Source organism: Arachis ipaensis, chromosome B04 (assembly GCF_000816755.2).
Source record: "Arachis ipaensis cultivar K30076 chromosome B04, Araip1.1, whole genome shotgun sequence".
In the NCBI taxonomy this organism is placed as follows: Eukaryota; Viridiplantae; Streptophyta; class Magnoliopsida; order Fabales; family Fabaceae; genus Arachis; species Arachis ipaensis.
In genome coordinates, this window is record NC_029788.2 from 64,064,701 (window position 1) to 64,082,401 (window position 17,701).

Below are 17,701 nucleotides of genomic sequence, written 5' to 3' on the forward strand. Positions count from 1 at the left end.
TCATGCAAAGACAAAATAAAAAAGTAATTTGTCATTATGTCCATAGCGATATAACCTGAGTGACAATATATATTTTTTATTTTATAATTTTATGTTTTCTAGGTTCCACAAGTTTTGGTAAACTTTCAAGTTTGATATGCTTAATTTAAAAAAGAAGTTTTATTTGTTTGTTCTCACACGAACTTGGTTCTATGAAATGAGGTGATGAACCCATGTGAAATTAACTAGGAAAAACTGTCACACCAACTTAATTAATTAGTATTGCTTGTGCTGTTCTATCATTGGGTTTTAAGGTTTAACGGGTTTCATTGATATTTAATTTGGTGTGTAAAAATAAGTTAATGTATTTATAGGGTGCAATTGTATTCATTGGTTTATTGTTTTTTTTTTCTGGTTTTTTTATTTTATGGTATTTTATGTTCTTGATTATTTACTTTCTAAATATATATTTTGTTTCTCTCTTTTATTTATTCCTTTTCTTCCTTCTATTTTCTTGGGTGTTGAATGATGAGCGGATAATTTTATTATCACTTGTTTGTTTTAATTTTAAAAAGTTTACTATTTGTTATCTTTTTCAAAACCACATAACTACTTCTCTCTCTCATTAATTTCGAAAACAACTAACCACTTTTTCAAAATTCTTTTTAATTAACTAATTTTTTAGATTCTAATTTTATTTTATTTCTTTTCTTAAAATTCAAATTCTAACTTAATTAATTAAATAAAAATAAAAATATTTTTCTTCTCCCTCTTTTTAATATTCGAATAACTCTCTCTCATATCTTTCTATTTATTTATTTATTTACTAACACTTCTCTTCTACTTATAATTCGAACCCTCTCCCTCTCTCTGTGTTCGAATTCTTCTTATTTTCTCTCTACCTCATTCTTCTATTCTTCTACTCACATAAAGGAATCTCTATACTATGACATAGAGGATTCCTCTTCTTTCTCTGTTCTCTTCTTTTTCATATGAGTAGGAATAAGGATAAGAACATTCTTGTTGAAGCTGATCTGGAACCTGAAAAAACTCTGAAGAGGAAGCTAAGAGAAGCTAAAGCACAACACTCTGGAGAGGACTTTACAGAAATTTTCGAAAAAGAATAAGACATGGCAGCCGAAAACAACAACAATGGTGGAGATGCCAGGAAGATGCTTGGTGACTTTACTGCACCAACTTTCGACTTCTATGGAAGAAGCATCTCAATTCCTGCAATTGGAGCAAACAACTTTGAGCTTAAGCCTCAATTAGTTTCTCTAATGCAGCAAAATTGCAAGTTTCATGGACTTCCATTGGAAGATCCTCATCAGTTCTTAGCTGAATTCTTGTAGATCTATGACACTGTTAAGACCAATGGGGTTAATCCTAAGGTCTACAGACTTATGCTTTTCCCTTTTGCTGTAAGAGACAGAGCTAGAATATGGTTGGACTCACAACCTAAAGAAAGCCTGAACTCTTGGGAAAAGTTGGTCAATACTTTCTTGGCCAAATTCTTTCCACCTCAAAAGTTGAGCAAGCTTAGAGTGAAAATCCAAACCTTCAGACAGAAGGAAGGTGAATCCCTCTATGAAGCTTGGGAAAGAAACAAGCAATTGATCAGAAGGTGTCCTTCTGACATGCTTTCAGAATAGAGCATCCTATGTATATTCTATGATGGTCTGTCTGAATTACCCAAGATGTCCTTGGATCACTCTCCTAGTGGATCTTTTCATCTGAAGAAGACACCTGCAGAAGCCCAGGAACTCATTGAAATGGTTGCAAATAACCAATTCATGTATACTTCTGAAAGAAATCCTATGAATAATGGGATGACTCAGAAGAAAGGAGTTCTTGAGATTGATATTCTGAATGCCATATTGGCTCAGAATAAAATATTGACTCTGCAAGTCAACATGATTTCTCAGAATCTGACTAGAATACAAGCTGCATCTGGCAGTACTAAAGAAGCTTCATCAGAAGGAGAAGCTTATGACTCTGAGAATCGTGGAATGGAAGAGGTGAATTACATGGGAGAATCCTATGGAAACACCTATAATCCTTCATGGAGAAATCATCCTAATTTCTCATGGAAGGATCAACAGAAGCCTCAACAAGGCTTCAATAATAATAATGGTGGGAAAACTTGGTTTGGCAATAGCAAGCCTTTTCCATCATCTTCTCAGCAACAGACAAAGAATTCTAAGTAGAGCCTCTCTGACTTAGCAACCATAGTTTCTGATCTATCTAAGATCACTCTCAGTTTTATGACTGAAATAAGGTCCTCCATCAGAAATTTGGAGGCACAAGTGGGTCAGCTGAGTAAAAAAGTTACTGAAATCCCTCCTAGTACTCTCCCAAGTAATACAGAAGAGAATCCAAAGAGAGAGTGTAAGGCCATCAATATAACCAAAATAGCCGAACCTGTAGAGGAGGAAGAGGCAGTGATTTCCAGTGAAGAAGACCTCAATGGACGTCCACTGACCCCTAAGGAGTTCCCTAATGAGGAACCAAAGAAATCTGAGGCTCATACAGAGACCATAGAGATTCCACTAAACTTACTGTTGCCATTCATGAGCTCTGACGAGTATTCTTCCTCTGAAAAGGATGAAGATATTATTGAAGAGCAAGTTGCTCAGTATCTAGGAGCAATCATGAAGCTGAATGCCAAGTTATTTAGTAATGAGACTTGGGATGATGAACTTCCATTGCTCATCAATGAACTGAATATTTTGGTTTAACAGAAATTACTTCAGAAGAAACCGGATCCCGGAAAGTGCTTAATACCCTGTACCATAGGCACCATGACCTTTAAGAAGGCTCTGTGTGACTTGGGGTCAGGTATAAACCTTATGCCACTCTCTGTAATGGAGAAACTAGGGATCTTTGAGGTACATGCTGCAAGAATCTCACTAGAATTGGCAGACAAATCAAGGAAACATGCTTATGAACTTGTAGAGGATGTCTTAGTGAAGGTTGAAGGCCTGTACATCCCTGCTGACTTCATAATCCTAGACACTGGGAAGGATGAAGATGAATCCATTATCCTTGGAAGACCCTTCCTAGCCACAACAAGGGCTGTGATTGATGTGGACAGAGGAGAGTTAGTCTTTCAATTGAATGAGGACTACCTTGTGTTTAAGGCTCAAGGATCTTCTTCTGTAACCATGGAGAGAAAGCATGGAAAGTTTCTCTCAATACAGAGTCAAACAGAGCCCCCACACTCAACTTTTAAATTTAGTGTTGAGAGGCCACCACTAAGCTCTGAGTCTCTGTGAAGCTCTCTAAGAGCTCACTGTCAAGCTATTGACATTAAAGAAGCACTTATTGGGAGGCAACCCAATGTTATTTATATTTATTTATTTTCCATTATTATTCTATGTTTTCTTTAGGTAGATGATCATGTGGAGTTACAAAAATAGCTGTAGAATTAATGCAAAATAAAAAACAGCATCAAAAATAGCACACCCTGGAGGACAGGCTTACTGGCGTTTAAACGGCAGTAAGGATAGCAGAATGGGCATTTAACGCCCAGTCTAGCAGCATTCTGGGTGTTAAACGCCAGAAATGGAAGCCAGACTAGCATTAAATACCAGAAAAGGGTGTCTGATGGGCATTAAACGCCAGAAAGGGGCATCAGCTTGGCATTTAATGCCAGAAAAGGTAGCAGAGTTGGTGTTAAATGCCAGAAATGGCACACAGAGGGCGTTTAAACGCCAGAAAGGTGCAGGGACCAAAATTCCTTAACACCTCAGGATCTGTGGACACCACAGGATCCCCACCTATGCTCTCTTCTTCTCTCCTCTTCACACCTCTCCATAACACTCTTCCCCAAATACCCTTGACCAATCCCATCAACACCTCTTCCCCAAATACCATTCAACTATCAAATCTCACCCTGTTCTCCATAATCTCTTCACAACTCACATCCATCCATCAACAAACCCCACCTAATTCACCATTCAAATTCAAAATATTTCCCTTCCAAACCTAAACCCTCATACACGACTTCCCTCTCTCTTACCCTATAAATACCCCTCCTCACCACCTTCAATTTCACACATCATACACACTCCTACCCCCCTTGGCCGAATCCAACACACACCTCCATCTCCTTCATTTCTTCTTCTTCTCCTCCTTTCTTTCTTCTTTTGCTCAAGGACGAGCAAATATTTTAAGTTTGGTGTGGGAAAAAGCTCTGCTTTTTATTTTTTCATAACCATTAATGGCACCTAAGGCTAGAAAAACCTAAGTGGTGAGGAATTTAGTGGTGGGTGTTCATATCCACTGTTTTCTTTTTCATTGTTAAGTGTCTAGAGAAAATGAGTTATTTGGGTGTAGGTGTTAGTCCTGGAATAGCTCCAGTGTACCATAGCACAAACCTGAAATTGTTGGATAGGAAGATCAAGATAGCTGAGTTGGTGTTAAGGTTTATGATTCTTAGTCTTGGAGTTATTTCAGCTATTCTTATTGGAACTGATTCACAAGTGAAGGTGCTTTTCTCCCTTGAGAAGGAAGCTAAATTCACTGATGTTAAGGCTTTGGTGTAAGTATCTATTAATCTATGTTCTATGTTAATTTCTAGCAATAAAAGTGTTGCATGTTTTGTTGTCCTAATTCATTACTTTTTGATGGATTAAAAAACTTTGCAGATTCTTAATAGTTGCTAATGGTTTTGTTGCTGGATACTCTTTAATTCAAGGACTCCATTGTGTTGTGAGTTTGGTTAGGGGAAGTGTTCTCTTCAACAAGCCCTTAGCTTGGGCCATTTTCTCTGCTGATCAGGTACCCTTTTATATTTAAAAGATCACATCCTACTTTTTTTTTGTTGTTTTAGAAATTGTAGTCAAAACACAAGATTATCAAGATTCTTGCATCAACATCTTGCTTTTTCCTCAAGCATTTTGTTGCCATGTTGATTAATATCACTTTTTTTTTTTATAAATTCATGCAAAGACATAATAAAAAAGTAATTTGTCATTATGTCCATAGCGATATAACCTGAGTGACAATATATATTTTTTATTTTATAATTTTAAGTTTTCTAGGTTTTACAAGTTTAGGTAAACTTTCAAGTTTGATAGGCTTAATTTAAAAAAGAAGTTTTATTTGTTTGTTCTCACACCAACTTGGTTCTATGAAATGAGGTGATGAACCCATGTGAAATTAACTAGGCAAAACTGTCACACCAACTTAATTAATTAGTATTGCTTGTGCTGTTCTATCATTGGGTTTTAAGGTTTAACGGGTTTCATTGATATTTAATTTGGTGTGTAAAAATAAGTTAATGTATTTATAGGGTGCAATTGTATTCACTGGTTTATTGTTTTTTTTTTCTGGTTTTTTGATTTTATGGTATTTTATCTTCTTGATTATTTACTTTCTAAATACATATTTTGTTTCTCTCTTTTATTTATTTCTTTTTTCCTTGTCTGAATCTTTTTTTCCTTCTATTTTCTTGGGTGTTGAACTAAAACCCGTGTCTATTTAAGTGGTGAAGAATTTAGTGGTTGGTGTTTATATCCATTGTTTTCTTTTGCATTGTTAGTGTCTAGGAAAAATGAGTTATTTGGGTGTAGGTGTTAGTCCTGGAATAGCTCTAGTGTACCATAGCACAAACCTGAAATTGTTGGATAAGAGGATCAAGATAGCTGAGTTAGTGTTAAGGTTTATGATTCTTGGTCTTGGAGTTGTTTCAGCTGTTCTTATTGGAACTGATTCACAAGTGAAGGTGTTTTTCTCCTTTGAGAAGGAAGCTAAATTCACTGATGTTATGGCTTTGGTGTAAGTATCTATTAATCTATGTTCTATGTTAATTTCTAGCATCAAAAGTGTTGCATGTTTTGTTGTCCTAATTCATTAGTTTTTGATGGATTAAAAAACTTTCCAGATTCTTGGTAGTTGCTAATGGTTTGGCTGCTGGATACTCTTTGATTTAAGGACTCCGTTGTGTTGTGAGTTTGGTTAGGGGAAGTGTTCTCTTCAACAAGCCCTTAGCTTGGGCCATTTTCTCTGCTGATCAGGTACCCTTTTTTATTTGAAAGATCACATCCTACTTTTTTTATTGTCTTATACATTGTGGTCAAAACACAAGATTATCAAGATTCTTGCATCAACATCTTGCTTTTTCCTCAAGCATTTTATTACCATGTTGATTGATGAGTGAATTGTCGTGTCGGTATTGAATTTCACACAAAATAATTCTCGTTGCAAGTATAGTTCTACACCAATAAACAATCCTCCCAATCAAAAATTTGGTTTTGTCACAAGTACAAACCCCAATGAAAATTAACCGAAGTATTTAAACCTCGGGTCGTCTCACAAGGAATTGCAATGAAGTGGTCAATTATTGGCTATGGAGTACTATGGGGGTTTGATTGATAAAGGGACAAGAAATTAAATGGGTAAGAAAAGTAAAGCAATCAACTAAAGAAAGCAAGTAATAAAGAGAGACATTCATGGCAAGGGTTGAGAATATAGGTTTTCTATCCTAGTCATACAATGATTAGTTCATCCTATTTAGTCAACTTCAACAAATGGAAGAAGGTATCATGTTATCTTCACATAGGGAGAACGTCAAACAAGACTAATCAATCATATCACAATAATAAACAAGAATTTATCTTATTACGTCATCCCCGACAATGGAGGAAGGTATAATATTATCCTCATACTCGAAGAAAGTCTAATAAGACTAGCTAATTTCAATCCAAAAGTCCTAATCAACTCACTAATTGAATTAGCAAGAGATTAGAGTCAATGGAAACAATATTAGCTAACAATTCTAGGTCACCAACATAAGTTGGGTTTTCATGACTCAAGATTGCCTAATTACTCTTTCCAAGCCAAGAATGCTCAAAATCTACTCTAACATCCAACCAAGCATTTTGTCAAACACTTGGAAGGCATAAAAGGAAAGCATGGTAAATGTGCAAGAAATAGTAAAATCTACCAAATACCAATTACAAAGAAAGTAAAATCACAACTCAAATCAACAATAAAAGGGCATCAAACATCAAATTTCATTAATAGAAAATCCAAATCCAACAAGTGTTCATCAACACAAAAGAGAGCAAAAAGGGAAATTAACAAGAGAGAGCAAGAGAATTATACTACTAGAGCATGAAAATGTAGAAGAAACAAGATGAAAGCAAAGAATTAAACATGGATATATGATGCAATTAATCCTAGGAACCCTAATTCTAGAGAGAAGAGGGAGCTTCTTGATGAGCGGATAATTTATACGCTTTTTGGCATTGTTTTTACATAGTTTTCAGTATGATTTAGTTAGTTTTTAGTCTATTTTTATTAGTTTTTAATTAAAATTCTCATTTCTGGACTTTACTATCAGTTTATGTATTTTTCTGTAATTTCAGGTATTTTCTGACTAAAATTGAGGGACTTGAGCAAAAATCAGATTCAGAGGTTGAAGAAGGACTGCAGATGCTGTTGGATTCTTGCCTTTTCGTTTTTTATGTTAAATGTTTATTTATATTTGTGTCTTATTACATGATCATTAGTATCTAAGTGTCTATGCCTTAAAGTAGTGAATATGAATCTATCACCTCTCTTAAATGAAAAATGTTTTAAAAACAAAAGAACAAGAAGTACATGGTTTCGAATTCATCCTTGAAATTAGTTTAATTGTTTTGATGTGGTGACAATACTTTTTGTTTTCTGAATGCATGCTTGAACAGTGCATATGTCTTTTGAAATTGATATTTAAGAATGTTAAATATGTTGGCTCTTGAAAGAATGATGACAAGGAGACATGTTATTTGATAATCTGAAAAATCATAAAAATGATTCTTGAAGAAAGAAAAAGCAGTGAATACAAAAGCTTGCAAAAAAAAAAAAGAAAAAAAAAGAGAGAAAAAGCAAGCAGAAAAAGCCAATAGCCCTTAAAACCAAAAGGCAAGGGTAATAAAAAGGATCCAAGGCTTTGAGCATCAGTGGATAGGAGGGCCTAAAGGAATGAATCATGGCCAAAGCGGCTAAACCAAGCTGTCCCTAACCATGTGCTTGTGGCGTGAAGGTGTCAAGTGAAAACTTGAGACTGAGCGGTTAAAGTCAAGATCCAAAGAAAAGCAGAGTGTGCTTAAGAACCCTGGACACCTCTAATTGGGGACTTTAGCAAAGTTGAGTCACAATCTGAAAAGGTTCATCCAGTTATGTGTCTGTGGCATTTATGTATCCGGTGGTAATATTGGAAAACAAACTGCTTAGGGTCACGGCCAAGACTCATAAAGTAGCTGTGTTCAAGAATCAACATACTAAACTAGGAGAATCAATAACACTATCTGAACTCTGAGTTCCTATAGATGCCAATCATTCTGAACTTCAATGGATAAAGTGAGATGCCAAAACTATTCAAGAGGCAAAAAGCTACAAGTCCCGCTCATTTGATTGGAGCTATGTTTCATTGCTAGTTTGGAATTTATAGTATATTCTCTTCTTTTTATCCTATTTGATTTTCAGTTGCTTGGGGACAAGCAACAATTTAAGTTTGGTGTTGTGATGAGCCGATAATTTATACGCTTTTTGGCATTATTTTTACATAGTTTTCAGTATGATTTAGTTAGTTTTTAGTCTATTTTTATTAGTTTTTAATTAAAATTCACATTTCTAGACTTTACTATGAGTTTGTGTATTTTTCTGTGATTTCAGGTATTTTCTGACTGAAATTGAGGGACTTGAGCAAAAATCATATTCAGAGGTTGAAGAAGGACTGCAGATGCTGTTGGATTCTGACCTCCCTGCACTCAAAGTAGATTTTCTGGAGCTACAAAACTCCAAATGGCACACTCTCAATTGCGTTGGAAAGTAGACATCCAGGGCTTTCCATCAATATATAATAGTTCATACTTTACTCGAGTTTGGATGACGCAAACTGGCGTTGAACGCCAGTTCCATGTTGCAGTCTGGCGTTCAGCGCCAGAAACAAGTTGCAAAGTGGAGTTCAACGCCAGAAAAACGTTACAAACTGGCGTTCAACTCCAAAAATGATCTCTCCACGTGTAAACTTCAAGCTCAGCCCAAGCACACACCAAGTGGGCCCCGGAAGTGGATTTCTGCATCATTTACTCATTTCTGTAAACCCTAGTAACTAGTTTAGTATAAATAGGACTTTTTACTATCTTCGGATCATCTTTGATTAGTTTTATGCCATCTTAGACTTTCATGGGAGCTGGCCATTCGGCCATGCCTGGACCATTAGCACTTATGTATTTTTAAACGGTAGAGTTTCTACACTCCATAGATTAAGGTGTGGAGCTCTGCTGTTCCTCATGAATTAATACAAAGTACTACTGTTTTTCTATTCAATTCAAGCTTATTCCTATTCTAAGATATCCATTCGCACCCAAGAACATGATGAATGTGATGATTATGTGACGCTCATCATCATTCTCACCTATGAACGCGTGCCTGACAAACACTTCCGTTCTACACGCAAACAAGCTAAAATGAATATCTCTTAGATATCTAATACAGGGGACCAAGTCCGAGATATTAGAGTCTTTGTGGTATAAGTTAGAACCTATGGATGGCTATTCCTGAGATCCGGAAAGTCTAAACCTTGTTTGTGGTATTCCGAGTAGGATCCGGGAAGGGATGGCTGTAACGAACTTCAAACTCGCAAGTACTGGGCGTAGTGACAGACGCAAAAGGAGGGTGAATCCTATTCCAGTATGATCGAGAACCTCCAGATGATTAGCCATGCAGTGACAGCGCATCAAACCATTTTCATAGAGAGGATGGGAAGTAGCCATTGACAATGGTGATGCCCTACATATAGCTTGCCATGGAAAGGAGTAGGAAGGATTGGATGAAGACAGCAGGAAAGCAGAGGTTCAAAGGGACGAAAGCATCTCTATATGCTTATCTAAAATTCTCACCAATGAATTACATAAGTACCACTATACTATTTTATATTTTATTTATTTTCATCCACTATAATTTCTTAAAACAATTTAATCCGCTTGACTGAGATTTACAAGATGACCATAGCTTGCTTCATACCAACAATCTCAGTGGGATTCGACCCTTACTCACGTAAGGTATTACTTGGACGACCCAGTGCACTTGCTGGTTAGTTGTACGAAGTTGTGAAATAGAATTAAGATCATGAACGTGCGTATTGAGTTTTTAGCGCCGTTACCAATGAAGCAATGATCACGATTTCGCACACCAAGTTTTTGGCGCTGTTGCCGTGGATTGTTCGAGTTTGGACAACTGACGGTTCATCTTGTTGCTCAGATTAGGTAATTTTCTTTTTGTTTTATTTTCAAAAAAAAATTCTTCAAAAATCTTTCAAAAAATTTTTTCCCTTTGTTTTCGAAAATTATTTTAAAATTTTTAAGAGTGAATTCTAAAGTTTCAAAATGGTATGCTGAAGTTTGGCTGGCCATCAAGCTTTAGACTAACCTGGTATGATTCCTGGAATCTTGATTGAGGACTTTGAATTCATTACTTCCTTTTTCCTATATGTTTTCAAAAAAAAATATATATATATAAAAAAATCCAAAAAAATTAATAAAATCATAAAAATCAAAAATATTTTATGTTGTTTGTTTGAGTCTTGAGTCAATTTTTAAGTTTGGTGTCAATTGCATACTTTTATTTTTCTAAAAATTTTCGAAAATTCATGCATTCATAGTGTTCTTCATGATCTTCAAGTTGTTCTTGATAAGTCTTCTTGTTTGATCTTCATATTTTCTTGTTTTGTGTCTTTTCTTGTTTTTCATATGCATTTTCAATTTGTTAGTGTCTGAAGTTTGCATATTTCTAAGTTTGGTGTCTTGCATGTTTTCTTTGCATAAAAAATTTTTCAAAAATAAGTTCTTGGTGTTCATCTTGATATTCAAAGTGTTCTTGGTGTTCATCTTGACATTCATAGTATTCTTGCATGCATCACATGTTTTGATCCAAAATTTTCATGCATTGAGTCTTTTTGATGTTTTTCTCTTTCATCATTAAAAATTCAAAAATAAAAAATATCTTTCCTTTTTTTTCACTCATAAATTTTCGAAAATTTGAGTTGACTTTTTCAAAACTTTTTAAAATTTAGTTGTTTCTTATGAGTCAAATCAAATTTTCAATTTAAAAATCTTATCTTTTCAAAATCTTTTTCAAAACTATTTTTAAGAAAGATTCAAACTTTAAGTTCTAGAATCATATCTTGTGATTACTTGTGAGTCAAGTCATTAATTTTGATTTTAAAATTCAAATCTTTTTCAAAACTAATTTTAATCATATCTTTCTATCATATCTTTTTAAATCATATCTTTTTCAAAAATTTGATTTTAAAATATCTTTTCTAATTTCTTATCTTCTTATCTTTTCAAAATTGATTTTCAAATCTTTTTCAACTAATTAATTGACTTGTTGTTTGTTTCTTATCTTTTTCAAAACCACCTAACTACTCTTCCCTCTTTAATTTTCGAATATACCTCCCTCTTTTCCAAATTTTCTTTTTAATTATCTAATTGTTTTAATTTTAATCTAATTTGATTTCAAATTTAATTTTCGAAATTTAACTTTAAAATTTTAAATTTTATTAATTTTCGAAATTCCCCCTCTCTCATCTTCTTCTATTTATTTATTCATCTACTAACACTTCTCTTCCACCCAAAATTCGAACCCCATCACCCTCTCTGTGTTCGAATTTTTCCTCTCATCCTTCTTATATTCTTCTCTTCTCATACTTGCATGAGGAATCCCTATACTGTGACATAGAGGATTCCATATTTTCTTTTTTATTCCCTTCTTTGTCATATGAGCAGGAGCAAGGATAAGAACATTCTTGTTGAAGCAGATCCTGAACCTGAAAGGACTCTAAAAAGAAAACTGAGAGAAGCTAAAATACAACAATCCAGAGACAACCTTACAAAAATTTTCGAAAAGGAAGAGGAGATGGCAGCCGAAAATAATAATAATGCAAGGAGGATGCTTGGTGGTTATACTACACCTACTTCCAAGTTTGATGGAAGAAGCGTCTCAATCCTTACCATTGGAGCAAACAATTTTGAGCTTAAACCTCAATTAGTTTCTCTGATGCAACAGAACTGCAACTTTCATGGACTTCCATCCGAAGATCCTTTTTAGTTCTTAATTGAATTCTTGCAGATCTATGATACTGTTAAGACCAATGGGGTTGATCCCGAGGTCTACAGGCTCATGCTTTTCCCGTTTGCTGTGAGAGATAGACCTAGAACATGGTTGGACTCACAACCTAAATATAGCCTGAACTCTTGGGATAAGCTGGTCACGGCCTTCTTGGCTAAGTTCTTTCCTCCTCAAAAGCTGAGCAAGCTTAGAGTGGATGTTCAGACCTTCAAGCAAAAAGATGGTGAATCCCTCTATGAAGCTTGGGAAAGATACAAGCAGATGACCAAAAGGTGTCCTCCTGACATGCTTTCAGAATGGACCATTCTGGATATATTCTATTCTGGTCTGTCTGAGTTCTCAAAGATGTCACTGGACCATTCTGCAGGTGGATCCATTCACCTAAAGAAAACGCCTGCAGAAGCTCAAAAACTTATTGACATGGTTACTAACAACCAGTTTATGTACACTTCTGAGAGGAACAATGTAAGTAATGGGATGCCTCAAAGGAAGAGAGTTCTTGAAATTGATGCTCTGAATGGCATATTGGCTCAGAACAAACTATTGACTCAGCAAGTCAATATGATTTCTCAGAGTCTGAATAGAATGCAAGCTGCATCCAACAGTACTCAAGAGGAATCTTCTGAAGAAGAAGCTTATGATCCTGAGAACCCTGCAATAGCAGAGGTAAATTATATGGGTGAACCTTATGGAAACACCTATAACCCCTCATGGAGAAATCACCTAAATTTCTCATGGAAAGATCAACAAAAGCCTCAAAAGGCTTTACTAATGGTGGAAGAAACATGTTTAACAATAGTAAACCTTTACCATCATCCACTCAGCAACAGACAGAGAATTCTGAGCAGAATCCATTTAGCTTAGCAAATTTAGTCTCTGATTTATCTAAGGCCACTCTGAGTTTCATGAATGAAACAAGGTCCTCCATTAGAAATTTGGAGGCACAAGTGGGCCAGCTGAGTAAGAAGATAACTGAAACTCCTCCTAGTACTCTCCCAAGCAATACAGAAGAGAATCCAAAGAGAGAGTGCAAGGCCATTGATATAACCATCATGGCCGAACCTACAGGGGAGGAAAAGGATGTGAATCCCAGTGAGGAAGACCTCCTGGGACGTCTAGTGATCAATAAGCCATCATGGCCGAACCTACAGGGGAGGAAAAGGATGTGAATCCCAGTGAGGAAGACCTCCTGGGACGTCTAGTGATCAATAAGGAGTTTTCCTTTGAGGAACCAAATGAATCTGAGGCTCATCTAGAGACCATAGAAATTCCATTGAACCTCCTTATGCCCTTCATGAGCTCTGATGAGTATTCTTCTTCTGAAGAGAATGAGGATGTTACTGAAGAGCAAGTTGCCAAGTACCTTGGTGCAATCATAAAGCTGAATGCCAAATTATTTGGTAATGAGACTTGGGAAGATGAACCTCCCTTGTTCATCAATGAACTGAGTGATCTGGATCAACTGAGATTGCCTCAGAAGAAACAGGATCCTGGAAAGTTCTCAATACCTTGTACCATAGGCACCATGACCTTTGAAAAGGCTCTATGTGACCTTGGGTCAGGGATAAACCTCATGTCCCTCTCTGTAATGGAGAAACTAGGAATCCTTGCAAGCTGCCAGAATCTCATTAGAGATGGCAGACAACTCAAGAAAACAGGCTTATGGACAAGTGGAGGACATGTTAGTAAAGGTTGAAGGCCTTTACATCCCTGCTGATTTCATAATCCTAGACACTGGGAAGGATGAGGACGAATCCATCATCCTTGGAAGACCCTTCCTAGCCACAGCAAAAGCTATGATTGATGTAGACAGAGGAGAATTGATCCTTCAACTGAATGAGGACAACCTTGTGTTTAAAACTCAAGAATCTCCTTCTGTAACAATGGAGAGGAAGCATAGAAAGCTTCCCTCAGTACAGAGTCAACTAAAGCCCCCACAGTCAAACTCTAAGTTTGGTGTTGGGAGGCCTCAGCCAAACTCTAAGTTTGGTGTTGAACTCCCATATCCAAACTCTAAGTTTGGTGTTGGGAGTCTATAAAATTGACCTGATCACCTGTGTGGCTCCATGAGAGCCCACTGTCAAGCTATTGACATTAAAGAAGCGCTTGTTGGGAGGCAACCCAATTTCTATTTATCTAATTTTATTTTTATTTTTATTGTTCTTTCATGTCTTATTAAGTTCATGATCATATGGAGTCACAAAATAATTACAAAAATTAAAAACAGAATCAAAAACAGCAGAAGAAAAATCACACCCTGGAGGAAGGACTTACTGGCGTTTAAACGCCAGTAAGGAGCATCTGGCTGGCGTTCAATGCCAGAACAGAGCATGGATTTGGTGTTGAACGCCAGAAACAAGCAACATCCTGGCGTTCAAACGCTAGGAATGCACCCTGAGAAGAGCTGGCGCTGAACGCCAGAAACAAGCATAGAACTGGCGTTCAACGCCAGAAACATGCTGCATATGGGCGTTGAACGCCCAGAACAAGCATCAATTAAGCGTTTAAACGCCAGAATTGCATGCAAAGGCATTTTACATGCCTAATTGTTGCAGGGATGTAAATCCTTGACACCTCAGGATCTGTGGACCCCACAGGATCATCTCAGCATCTGTGGATCCCACAGGATCCCCACCTACCTCCACTCATATTCTTCCCTCTTCTCAACATTCATCCTCTCTTCCCAATAAACACCCTTCCCCAACACCTCCATCTCCTCCATATTTTCTCTTCTTCTTCTTCTTCTTCTTTTCTTTCTTCTCTTGCTCGAGGGCGAGCAATATTCTAAGTTTGGTGTGGTAAAAGCATAAGCTTTTTTGTTTTTCTATTACCATTGATGGCACCTAAGACCGGAGAAACCTCTAGAAAAGGGAAAGGGAAGACAAAAGCTTCCTCCTCCGAGTCATGGGAGATGGAAAGATTCATCTCAAAAACCTACAACAAAGGGTGGAACATCAAGGGCACTCCATCATCCTTCATGAAATTAGAGAAGATCAAAGAGCAATGAGGGAGGAGCAACAAAGACAAGGAAGAGAAATAGAAGAGCTCAAGGACATCATTGGTTCCTCAAGAAGAAAACGCCACCATCACTAAGGTGGACTCATTCCTTGTTCTTAAATTTTCTGTTTTTTGTTTTTTATGTTAAATGTTTATTTATATTTGTGTCTTATTACATGATCATTAGTATCTAAGTGTCTATGCCTTAAAGTAGTGAATATGAATCCATCACCTCTCTTAAATGAAAAATGTTTTAAAAATAAAAGAACAAGAAGTACATGGTTTTGAATTCATCCTTGAAATTAGTTTAATTGTTTTGATGTGGTGACAATACTTTTTGTTTTCTGAATGCATGCTTGAACAGTGCATATGTCTTTTGAAATTGATGTTTAAGAATGTTAAATATGTTGGCTCTTGAAAGAATGATGACAAGGAGACATGTTATTTGATAATCTGAAAAATCATAAAAATGATTCTTGAAGCACGAAAAAGCAGTGAATACAAAAGCTTGCAAAAAAAAAGAAAAGAAAAAGAGAGAAAAAGCAAGCAGAAAAGCCAATAGCACTTAAAACCAAAAGGCAAGGGTAATAAAAAGGATCCAAGGCTTTGAGCATCAGTGGAGAGGAGGTCCTAAAGGAATGAATCCTGGCCTAAGCGTCTAAACCAAGCTGTCCCTAACCATGTGCTTGTGGCGTGAAGGTGTCAAGTGAAAACTGTAGAACCTATGCACAATTACTCAAGAGGGGGGGTGAATTGAGTATTGCAACAACAATGAATCTTTTTGCGAAAGTTAAAGACAATATACAAAAGTGTTATTGTACTAGTATTTTTCCAAGAGCTTAACTCAATTGCTAAGCATTTATAAGGAGCTTTTACTTTTATCGAATTGCAAGATGTGCATCAAAACATTTTGTGAGTGTGTGTTGAGATATTTAGCAATTGGTTCTGAACAAGAAGTTACCTAAGTCCTAAGACACTATACTTGTCTTCAAATGTTGTGGACTTGAGTTTCTTGTTGTTGTTGTGTTGCTTTCAACTCTTCATTCCTCAACGTTGAATGTTGGTTGATCTTTCAACATGCTTGTTCATTCAAGTTGTTTGTTGGTTTGTCTTTCATGTCGTTTGTTGGTTTGTCATTCATCAAAACCTACGAATACAAACTTCGCATACAAGCAACATGATTTACAATTTCCCCCTTTTTGATAATGACAAACCAATTTTGAGGATATGCATTTATAAATGATTTTGAAAACAACAATAATGCACTTTGTTTTATAGAAAGCTTTGGAGAAGACTTCACAAAAAAATTTTGCAGGAGTTCCCCCTAAATATGTGCATTTGTTCCCTTAAAGGGCGTTTATCAAAGAAAACAATTTAGATATCAAAAGTTTTTGCTTAGCGGAAGTCTTTTTGAAATCATTGTTTCGCAAACTTATTTCTTCTTTTCAAATCCTCAAACTTGTTCTTTTTCAAAAGTTCAAAACTTCAAATATCCTCAAACTTTTCTTCCCCCTTTTGACATTATCGAAAAGAAAGGAGTTTGAAATGTGTCATAGAAGCATGCATAAAACAATGAAATTTTTTTAAGTTCAATATCTCTATTAATCTCAAGGATGAGATATTCCCCCTTTCAAAAAGAATTTGATTTCCTCTTTTTATATATAACAAGCATGCATAATTCCCCCTAAAGAAGTGAAATATATCAAGGCATGCACATTAACTTAAAATAGGGGTACCAAGCCTATTTTGAGTTTTTCACCAAATAAGCATACAAGCATTAATCATTAAACAAAATTATGAAGGAAATATCAAAGTATTTAAACCATAATAGAAATCCTTAGCTTACTAGGAGTTAGTTTAACAATTCATATAATCAAACAAACATAAAGCAATAAAAAGTGACTTGATGAAGAGGAGACAATCAATCTTGGTCTTCATCATCATCATTATCCTCTTCATACGGTAGGTGGATGCCGAAATGCTCATATTAGATGAACCTTTCCATCTCCCATGACTCGGATGTGGAAGCTTTTATCTTCCCTTTCCCTCTTCTAGAGGATTCTCCGGTCTTAGATGCCATCAATGGTAATGGAAAAACAAAAAAAGCTATGCTTTTACCACATCAAACTTAGAATATTGCTCGCCCTCGAGCAATAAACGAAAGAATAGAAGAAGAAGAAGAAGAAGAAATATGGAGAGGGAGAGGGAGATGTGGTTTCGGCTGAGGGGAGTGTAGAGGGGTGTGTTGTGTGAATTTGATGAAGAATGGAGGTCTTTATATAGGGAAGGGAGGGGGGTACTGGTTCGGCCATATGGGTGGGTTTGGGTGGGAAATTGGTTTTGAATTTTGAAGGTATGTGGAGTTTATGAGGTAGGTTTATGGGGAAGAGGAGATGGGTGTGAGTGGTGAAGGTTTAGTGGGGAAGAGAGATTGAGGTGATTGGTGAGGGGTTTTTAGGGAAGAGTGTTTATGGGGTTGTGTGAAAGAGAGTGGTGAGAAGAAGTGAGTGGAGGTAGGTGGAGATCCTGTGGGGTCCACAGATCCTGAGTGGATCCTGTGGGGTCCACAGATCCTGAGGTGTCAAGGCATTTACATCCCTGC

At 36.3% G+C, this 17,701-nt stretch overlaps 1 long non-coding RNA gene across 1 annotated transcript in view; it reads left to right on the forward strand.

Annotated features, from left to right (window-relative positions):
• LOC107639342 overlaps window positions 4,644–17,701 on the forward strand; it is an 18,896-nt gene continuing 5,838 nt past the window's right edge. Inside the window, exons 1-3 of the long non-coding RNA XR_002361144.1 lie at window positions 4,644–4,761; window positions 5,676–5,760; window positions 5,867–5,999. This is a non-coding gene — a long non-coding RNA (uncharacterized LOC107639342). The remainder of the gene's footprint in view (window positions 4,762–5,675; window positions 5,761–5,866; window positions 6,000–17,701) is intronic.